The 10,099-nt window shown below is 39.1% G+C and overlaps 1 non-coding gene across 1 annotated transcript; it reads right to left on the reverse strand.

The window, feature by feature from the left end:
- Positions 1-7,921: 7,921 nt before the first annotated feature.
- On the reverse strand, positions 7,922-7,996 carry Trnal-caa. Its single transcript has one exon. It is a non-coding gene; the product is annotated as a tRNA-Leu (tRNA).
- Between the last annotated feature and the right edge of the window lie 2,103 nt (positions 7,997-10,099).

A 10,099-nucleotide genomic window follows, 5' to 3' on the forward strand; every position in this document is an offset into this window, starting at 1 on the left:
GTGCCAGTATATTGAGACAATGCATCAAAGAAGAATTACACGCAAGAAGTTTGAACAGATTCCAAATGTCATTTCAATGTCTTTGATGGAGGAAGCAACTGATTTCACAAGTGTCCTTCATCATATAGTGAGAGAGGAAGTTCAGAAGGCACTTGGATTGCACGGTGAGCAAAAAACCAAGATGCTTCAAGAGGTCAAAAGGGAGGAAGTGAAACAGACTTTGAACCCCATCTCTCTTCCTTCATTTCCCTTTAAGATGGTGAAAAAGTCTAGACCCAGGCGGAGTTATGTTCCTACATTGCCGCATGAGGAACCTGTTTGGACACCAAGGAAGACTGGTGTCTGGAGGACCCAGGATAACCAGCCAGTACGTTTTCACTGTGGACGACCGGGACATGTGGTTCACTCTTGTCAAGAAAGGCAGCGGGTATTTGACGATGCCCACGCCAGAAGACAGCAGACCGATCTTAGACAACGCCAACTCCGGGACGACGAAGATGAACAAGAAGATGTGAGTGCAGGATGACATACGTCACCATCACCGCAAGCTAAACTCTGGAAAGGGCATCCCCAACACGCCGATCACCTAGCCAGTGCAACCTGGAAAACTAAAGGGTGCGACCTTCCTTGGAGGTGAGGCCGCCGAAGAGAAAAATCCTCCGCCATCAATCACTACAAAAATGATAGGAAACTACATTGACTATGGATGGCCGACCAGCTCAAGCTCTTGTGGACTCTGGAGCATCATATTCAGTCATTTCGGAGAAGTACCGGCGCCAGTTGCATAAAACCGTATTTATCGGCAACAAAATATCTCTGTTGAAGGTGGCTAACGGGAAATACATAAAACCTACAGGAAGATGTGTCATTCATGTGGGCATAAGTGGCCATACACAGCCCTTAGAATTCATCATCTTACAAGAGTGTAGTCATGACATCATTCTCGGATGGGACTTTCAGAAAGCTTCTCAAGCAATTATAGATTGTGGTCGCTCAAAGATTACGCTAGACAAGATGAGATACTGTGGACAGGAAGATGCACATCCAAATGTGTGGAGACTATGTGTACTGGATGAATTGATCATTCGTGCAGTCAGCACTAGAAAGGTAGCTGTCATGTGTCAAGCCATGCATCAACCCGTGGATTTTGTAGTGGAATGTAAGAGAAGCATATCACTGAAGAATAACTTGGTCATCCCTGCCTCTGTCATCTCGTTTAAGAACGGATTTGGTGAATTGCGGATAGTTTACTGTTGCCAAGAACTGCAGATCCTTCTGAGATGCATGTGCGTAGCAAATGCTGAGCTGTTAATTGAAGAACAACTGAGCGTTATAGAAACCTCCCATGCCGAGTCTGTGGGCGAAGTTAGTGCTACCATTATGAGACGAGATCTTCTAGCTCGACTATCACCATATCTCACTAAGGAACAACAGAAGAAGCTACTTGCCATTCTTCAAGAGTTCTCTGAATGTTCAGGCAACAGGTGAAGAGCAAATTAAACAAATCAATGGTGAAGCACCAGATTAGCACTGGAGACCATCAACCAATAAGCCAGAGAGCATACCGTGTGTCCCCGGAACGTCGAATAATTCATGATAAGGTAGAGAAAATGATGAAGAATGACATCTTTCAGCCTTTGCAGAGCCCATGGTCGTCCCCAGTGGTGCTCGTCAGGAAGAAGGATGGCAGTTGGCACTTTTGTGTTGATTACAGGTAGCTTAATAAGATAACTAAAGAGGATGTTTACCCTCTTCCACAAACAGATGATACACTAGATTGTCTGAAGGGGGCTAAGTTTTTCTCAACCATGGACATGTATTCAGAATACTGGCAAATTGAAGTAGATGAGGCTGATCATGAGAAAACTGCATTCATCACCCCTGAGGGCCTGCACGAGTTTAAGGTAATGCCGTTTGGTTTGTGTAACGCACCAGTAACTTTTGAACGAATGATGGATAATCTTCTAAGGCACCTGAAGTGGATGATGTGTCTTTCTTATTTAGATGACATTATAGTGTTCTCAGAGACATTTGATGAACACATAGAAAGACTGAAAGCCATTCTTAAGTGTCTCCAACAAGCTCGACCGAAATTTAATCCAAGAAAGTGTCTCTTTGGAGCAAAAGAAATCAAAATACTTGGGCACTTTGTGTCAAATGAAGGTGTGCAGCCAGACACAGAAAAGGTGAGAGCTATAATGGAATTTCCTATTCCTAAAAGTATTAGAGATGTGAGAATCTTTCTCAGATTGTGTTCTTATTACCGTCGTTTTATCAAAGACTTTTGTATCAAATCCAGGCCACTCCAAGAGTTGTTAAAAGCCGATACTAAATTTATCTGGGATGGTGCTCAACAAGATCCTTTCGATGTTCTGCGAAAAGCTCTGACGACTGATTCTGTACTTGGTCTGTGTGAACTACATACAGATGCCAGTGGGTATGGGATCGGTGCTGTTCTGGTGCAGATTTCGGGTGGAAAAGAAAAGGTTATAGCCTATGCTTCTAGGACACTTACAAAAGCTGTGAGAAACTACTCAACTACAGAAAGAGAATGTCTTGCTGTGATCTGGGCCATTTGCAAATTTTGGCAGTGTCTCTATGGAAGGCCATTCACAGTTGTTACAGACTGTCATTCACTTTGTTGGTTGACAGGCCTTAAGGATCCAACAGGATGACTCGCCAGGTGGGCACTAAGTCCTCAAGAGTATCTACATCTACATGGATACTCTGCAAATCACATTTAAGTGCCTAGCAGAGGGGTCATCGAATCACCTTTATAAAGATTTCATTCTATCAGTTACCACTAATGCCAACAGTCTTGCCACATTAGATACTCTGGTTCTTCCTGATCACTGAAGTTAAGCAATGTTTGGCCCAGTTGGTATTAGGATGGGTGGGTGCCATTCTTTGAAAATTGATGTCAGATTCTGCTGCTCTTTTGTCTTGGATTACTTGGGCTCACTTGTTGGGGGGGGGGGGGGGGGACACCTACTGTTTGTCTCTTATAGGAATGCAGCCCACCTAGGAAATTCACAAACTGATAAATCACGAATTAAAGGTACCCTAGGATAGCCTAGTGGGACTCCAACTAGATTTCACTCAAAATTCTCTATTTATAAAAATCAACAAATAGGATTTTTGTGAAATACTAGTCACAGACAATGTGGAATGTAGAAATTTTGACATACTGATGGTGACATAACTATATTGCAAGCTGGATATGGGATTAGAGCGGTGAGGGTTTTCAACCTCCTGTTAGAATTTCCAAATGAGGCAACTGTGAGATACTTTGGAAAGTTTAGAACAGTATTTTCAGTAACCTATGAAAAATGATAGGTGCTGCATTTAAAAGTATAAAGTAGACAACAGCTTCAGAGAGGTTCGTATAAATTTGAAGAAACGTATCCCTCATTCCTAATTATTGTTGGACATTAGGCTTTCACTTAATACAATGGACAGCCACAGACATTTGCAATTCATAATTTGCTCAACAAATATGTGCAATCTGCATGAAAAGGAGGCCAGAACTACATCCTCATGACAACACAGGCAATAATGCAACAACATACATGGCAGTGGCTCATGTGCTACCTGCCTAGTACTAGTTCCTCAGGACAACACAGGCAGTAGTGCAACAACATATGTGGCAGTGGCATGTGCTATCCGCCCCAGAAATCACATCAGTTGGAAATAGGCAGCTGACTGACACAGGGAAGACACCACAAGAAAATTCAGACCCAATGCCATTGCAAAGCGATCCTACCGAGTGCTCTGATGATGGCGTGCACAACAACAGCAAAACAACTGCGCTGCAGTGAACAGATGAGCACACAGACAGTCACATTATGTTCAAAACTTCAGACATTGTTAAACCCAAAGAAGCTATGGAAGTGTACAACATAGAAATAATGGACAAAAAGTGTTACAGGATTTAGGTTAGCATCTCACTTTTGTAGAGCAGAAATGGAGAAAGGAGGAGTTGCCACATTCATCAGGAACTGTCATAAATTTAAGAACAAAGACATTCACAAATTTTGCCTAGAACAGGATATGGAAGCATGTGCAACAGAAGTAGAATTAAAAAAAAAAAAACTTCATAATTTTAAGTGTACATCGAGCACCTGCAGGTAACTTTAATCTGTTCATAAACCACCTTGAAGCTGTTCTGGTGCATTTAACAACCAAAAACAAAGAAATAGTGGTTGCTGGTGACTTCAGAGTAGATTTTCTAGGGTAGCCAATTGCTCACTAGTAGTAATTGATAATATCTTTACAGAAAAGTCCAAAGTACAAAATTATATTACAAAACCAATAGTCAATGGCCTCTCAGACCAAGACATGTAGTTCCTTCTGTTAAATATCAGTACTGAAAAGGATATAAAATCTGTTAAATCTGAGCTCAAGAGGGTAATCAATAAGCTAAAAATTGATTATTTTAGGACACTCCTCAGAGACATTCACTGGTGTGATGTTTACAGTGCTCATGGCATGAATGAAAAATATAACACTTTTGCTAATAAAGTGCTTACCTTATTTGAACACTGTTTTCCCCCAAAAATGACCAAGGTTAGAGCAAAGTCTACAAAGAAGCCATGGATTACTCAAGGAATAGAGGTATCTTGTAAAACAAAAAGAAAACTGTATCTGTCAATCCGAAACAGTTCTGCAAGAAATACTGCAAAATATTAAAGACTGTAATATGAACATCAAAGCAAATATATTACAAGGAAAAGATAGTCATAACAGGTAACAAAATAAAGACAATATGGGATATAGTGAAGGAGGAGACCAGTAGAACCAGACATGAAGAGGGACAAATAGCATTAAGAGTAAATGATACATTGGTGACATATGTATAGTGTTGCAGAACTTTTTCACAAACATTTTATAACTGTTACTGAAAAGATGGGATTGTCAGAGTATGTAGATGCTGCTATGGAATACCTCAGACCAGACATTTCAAGTAACTTCCGTAATATGAATTTGACCCTCACTACCCCAGCAGAAGTAATGTCCATATAGTGGGTATGATGAAACATCAACAAAGTTAATTAAGGAATGTGATTCTGAGTTAAGTAACATATTAAGCTATCTGTGTAACCAGTCATTTATCAGTGGAATATTTCGTGAATGGTTGAAATACGCTGAAGTTAACCCACAGTTTAAGAAGGGAGATAAAGAAATAGCGTCAAATTTCCATCCAATTTCACTTTTTCCAGCATTCTCAAAAATTTTAGAAAAGGTAATGTACAACTGGCTTTACAACCATCTTATCATAAATAACATACTGTCATAGTCACAGTTCGGATTTCTGAAGGGTTCTGATATTGAGAAGGCTATCTACATTTACAGTGAAAATGTACTTAATTAATTAGATCAAAAATTGCAGGCAACTGGTATATTTTATGATCTTTCAAAGGCATTTCACTGTGTAAATCACAATATCCCCTTTAAATAAATTAGAATATTATGGTGTAATAGGAAAGGCTGCAAAACGGTTCAAATCTTATATCTCTGGCAGGAAACAAAGGGTGTTATTAGGAAAGAGACATGTATTAAGCTATCAGGCATCATCCAACTGGGAACTAATTACATGTGGGGTCCCACAAGGTTGCATCTGAGGGCCCTTACTTTTTCTTGTGTATATCAATGACCTTTCATCAGTAACATTACCAGATGCCAAGTTTGTTTTGTTTGCCAATGATGCAAACATTGCAATAAATAGCGAATCATGTGTAGTCTTAGAGAGATCGGCCGATAAAATATTTCTCAACATTAATCACTGGTTTGTAGCCAATTCTTTGTCTCTAGACTTTGAAAAAACACACTACATGCAGTTCATAACTTGTAAGGGGAGTCCCACGAGTACATGCCTAACATACAATGACAGACAGATAGAAGATGTGGACAGTGTTAAATTCTTGGGATTACAGCTTGATAAATTCAACTGGGAGGAGCACACCACAGAACTGCTGAAGTGTCTTAACAAATCTCTATTTGCAATGTGACTTTGAATATGTCTGCTTGTGTCTGTATAAGTGTGGATGGATATGTGTGTGTGCGCGCGAGTGTATACCCATCCTTTTTTTCCCCTAAGGTAAGTCTTTCCGCTCCTGGGATTGGAATGACTCCTTACCCTCTCCCTTAAAACCCACATCCTTTCGTCTTTCCCTCTCCTTCCCTCTTTCCTGATGAAGCAACCGTTGGTTGCGAAAGCTAGAATTTTGTGTGTATGTGTGTCTATCGATGTGCAAGCACTTTCGTTTGGTAAGTCACATCATCTTTGTTTTTAGATATATTTTTCCCACGTGGAAAGTTTCCCTCTTATATATATATATATATATATATATACTGCACCAATTCAGTGCAGTATTTTTCCCACGTGGAATGTTAACTTCTGCACCATTTCAGTGCAGTAATGTGTCCATTCGAAATAAGTATTGTTGTAGTTCTATTATATGTTTATTACTTTATAAATAAAAAAAACATTTTTTTTATATTTTAAATTCAGTGCATTAATGCGATCTTAGTAAATTAGTGTTTGTAAAATGATTCTTTCATATCATGTTCACTGAAAAAAATGACGATCATTCCACTTGGGACCTGTGGAAGGTACATTAGCTTATTTGCTTCAGTTGTAAATATTTGTCATGTATTATTGTTTTTCTGACATATTCTACATCCTGGAGGACCTCCTCACTACGGATCAAATGGAATGAAAGTAAATATAATCTAATCAAACACTGAGCTATGCAAACTGAACAGAGAATTCACTGAGACACAGCACAGCATTAAATATGAAATACAGCAATATTTTGCAGAATTCTTCCAGAGGAAAACTCTGCAAAGAATGTGACTAATAGTCTCCTGCATGATGTGGCAAAAATCCTTATAGAGTCTACAGCTCAACATACATTTCAATGACAATGAGCTTCAGCTCAATGTGCACTGAGGGTGAATCCAGGATGAATGTCACATGGAACTGACAGTCTGCCAGGGAATTCTACCTAGAATTCTGGAACCTCCTGAGAGATATCTTTCTACAAATCACAAATGGAATATATGCCCCAGCACAGTTCCTCAAAGGTCAAATTGTCCTAATCCCAAAAAATTAAAATAAGTATGAAATCAAAAGTCTTTGGCCCATCACACTTCTAAACCATGACTATAAAACTATAGCCCAATGATTTGCAGACATCTCAAGACGGTGCCAATCGCTTAGGGAAACGCAAGTCACTGAAGTGGAGTCCAGTTGAAAGACTTGTACCAAGCCACTAAGCCAAATGACATTATTATTATTATTATTATTATTATTATTATTACCTACCATTACATTTACACTTGCAATTGATTAAGACAATAAAGTGAATGTTCATCCATAGGAACTCATCATCACCGCTTTGCATTCAGGCGCATATATAAAGTTCTATTACAGTAAACAACAGGCATTTGAAGTAGATAGCTTCGTGTAGTCAGTCATAAGAATAATCCTAACTGTATGTAGACCATGCCCAAAGACATAATATTTAATTTTGAAGTAATGTTAACAATGTATATTAAGAATACTGATAAATATTATGGAGAGATAGTGACAGTACAAGAACACAAGTAGATGCTACTTGCAACTAAGAACAGTATTTAACTTCTTACTGTGGTTTTCCAAGACAATCACTCTACAATAAGAATCTTTGTCTGCATACGAGTTTATTATAAACCTTTGCCTCTAATTCTTCTTTGTGTCTATGATTCCATTCAAAGTGATGATGGTATTAATGGTACATTCATTCAGTTCCAGCAATCATGGTTGAAGAAATTGATCATGACTTTAAATTGCAAAACAATTCTGGCATTTCCAGAATGAAATTTCCGCTCTGCATCAGAGTGTGTACTGATATGAAACTTCCTGGCAGATTAAAACTGTGTGCCTGACCGAGACTCGAACTCGGGACCTTTGCCTTTTGTGGGCAAGTGCTCTACCAACTGAGCTACTCAAGCACGACTCACGCCCCGTCCTCACAGCTTCACTTCATTTTCATATCAGTTTCTTCAAGTTTCATATCAGCGTACACTCCGCTGCAGAGTGGAAATCTCATTCTGGAAACATCTCCCAGGCTGTGGCTAAGCCATGTCTCCACAATATCCTTTCTTTCAGGAGTGCAAGTTCTGCGAGGTTCGCAGGAGAGCTTCTGTAAAGTTTGGAAGGTAGGAGACGAGGTACTGGCAGAAGTGAAGCTGTAAGGACAAGGCGTGAGTCGTGCTTGGGTAGCTCAGTTAGTAGAGCACTTGCCCATGAAAGGCAAATGTCCCGAGTTCGAGTCTCGGTCAGGCACACAGTTTTAATCTGCCAGGAAGTTTCAATTCTGACATTTGTCTGGATTATTTACAAAAATCATGGTAAATGAGCAATATTATTCACATCAAACTCACTTCATGAATATTAAAAGCTGCAGCTGTGCTCAAAGGCAGTGACAACTTTCAGTCTGTGTTGGTTTAAGTTAGGAATCAGTTTCCAAGACAATGGAGTTGTGTGAGCTGTTAAACCAATTCAGCTGCCACACCTGTACCTGCAGGCATGTTCCAGGGAAGTTTATTGTGAGACAAACTGTTCATGTTGTATATTAATAACCTGTCACACGATACCAATAATAACCTCAGAAGTTTTGCAGATTATGCAGTTATCTTTGATGAAGTACTATCTGAAAAAAGGCTGCACAAATAGTCAGTCAAATGTCAACTAGAATTCAAAATAGTGCACATGTGGGTAAGTTGAAACTTGCTGGCAGATTAAAACTGCTTGCCAAACCTGGTCTCAGACCTCGGACCTTTGCCTTTTGTGGGCACATTCTCTACCAAATGAGGTACCCTAGCATGAATCATGACCCCCCCTCCCCCCAAGCTTCATTTCTGCCAGTATCTCTGTGCTGCCTCCTAAAATTGCAAATGCTTTAAATGTACAGGAAAGTAAAACTGGGTGATCCACAAAATGAAAAAAATCCAGTTTAGTGTGATTATATTATCAATGAAACAACATTGGCATCTATCAGTTCTGGTTGTAACAATTTGTGGGGTTATTAAATGAAATGATCACATAGGCACAATAACAGGTAAAACGGATGGTAAAATTCATTTCATTTGTAGGATACTGTGAAAATGCAATCAATCTGCAATGTAAACTCCTTACAAAACACTCCTTAGCCCCATCCTAAAATATTGCTTACGTGTGTGCGGCCCCCAGTGGAGAGGACTAACACGGGATATTGAACATATACAGATGCAGACAGCACAAATAGTCACTGGTTCATTTAACTCATGGGAGAGTTATAAAGTTTCAAAAACTACTGTTAAGTGCAGAACAAAGGAGTATACATCAGTCCCCTGAGAATCACTGCCTTAGAGAATGCAAAAATACTGTTAGGCTAATCACACTTCTCACAGAGGCATTTCAACAGCCATTCTTCCTGCACTCCATATGTGAATGAAATGGGAATGAACCCTAATGTGTGGTACAATGGACAGTACCTTCTGTCATGCACTTCACAGTGGTCTGCAGAGTATGAATTTAGGTGTAGATCTGAAACATACACTTTCATTTAGCTGTTTACAACTATTTGGCTTTCCACAGTTACTCTCATGTTTGACAAAATCTAATTTGTGCACACTGATTTTGCATACTGCAGATGAATTTTATAAGTCCTCATTTTCTTCCCAAGACAAGCTTTCTCACACTTTGTATTATTTCATTTCCTCCTTGGATGGCAAACCAAGATAACTATGCTGCTCAACAGAAGAAACAGTTTTACTGGAAGAAATTACTGCCAAAATAAAAGAATATCTTTTCATTTCAGGGTTTAACCCATTGGCATACAACTTTTTATTAACATTTTCACACAGGTCTACTCTTATTTTTGACAACTGCTGATGGTCTCTGTAGCAACATACTATATGTTATTTTACAGTCATTATTTTGTTATATATGGACATTATACTTTTCTAAGGAGGTAAAACAATTGTCCACATGTTGAAAAACTTGCTTTGATCACATTTAAAGCAGGATTCTCAACATTTTCCTCTATCATATAACACACTTTATGTTCTAGTA

The sequence above is a fragment of the Schistocerca americana genome, chromosome 2, assembly GCF_021461395.2.
Source record: "Schistocerca americana isolate TAMUIC-IGC-003095 chromosome 2, iqSchAmer2.1, whole genome shotgun sequence".
Classification (NCBI taxonomy): domain Eukaryota; kingdom Metazoa; phylum Arthropoda; class Insecta; order Orthoptera; family Acrididae; genus Schistocerca; species Schistocerca americana.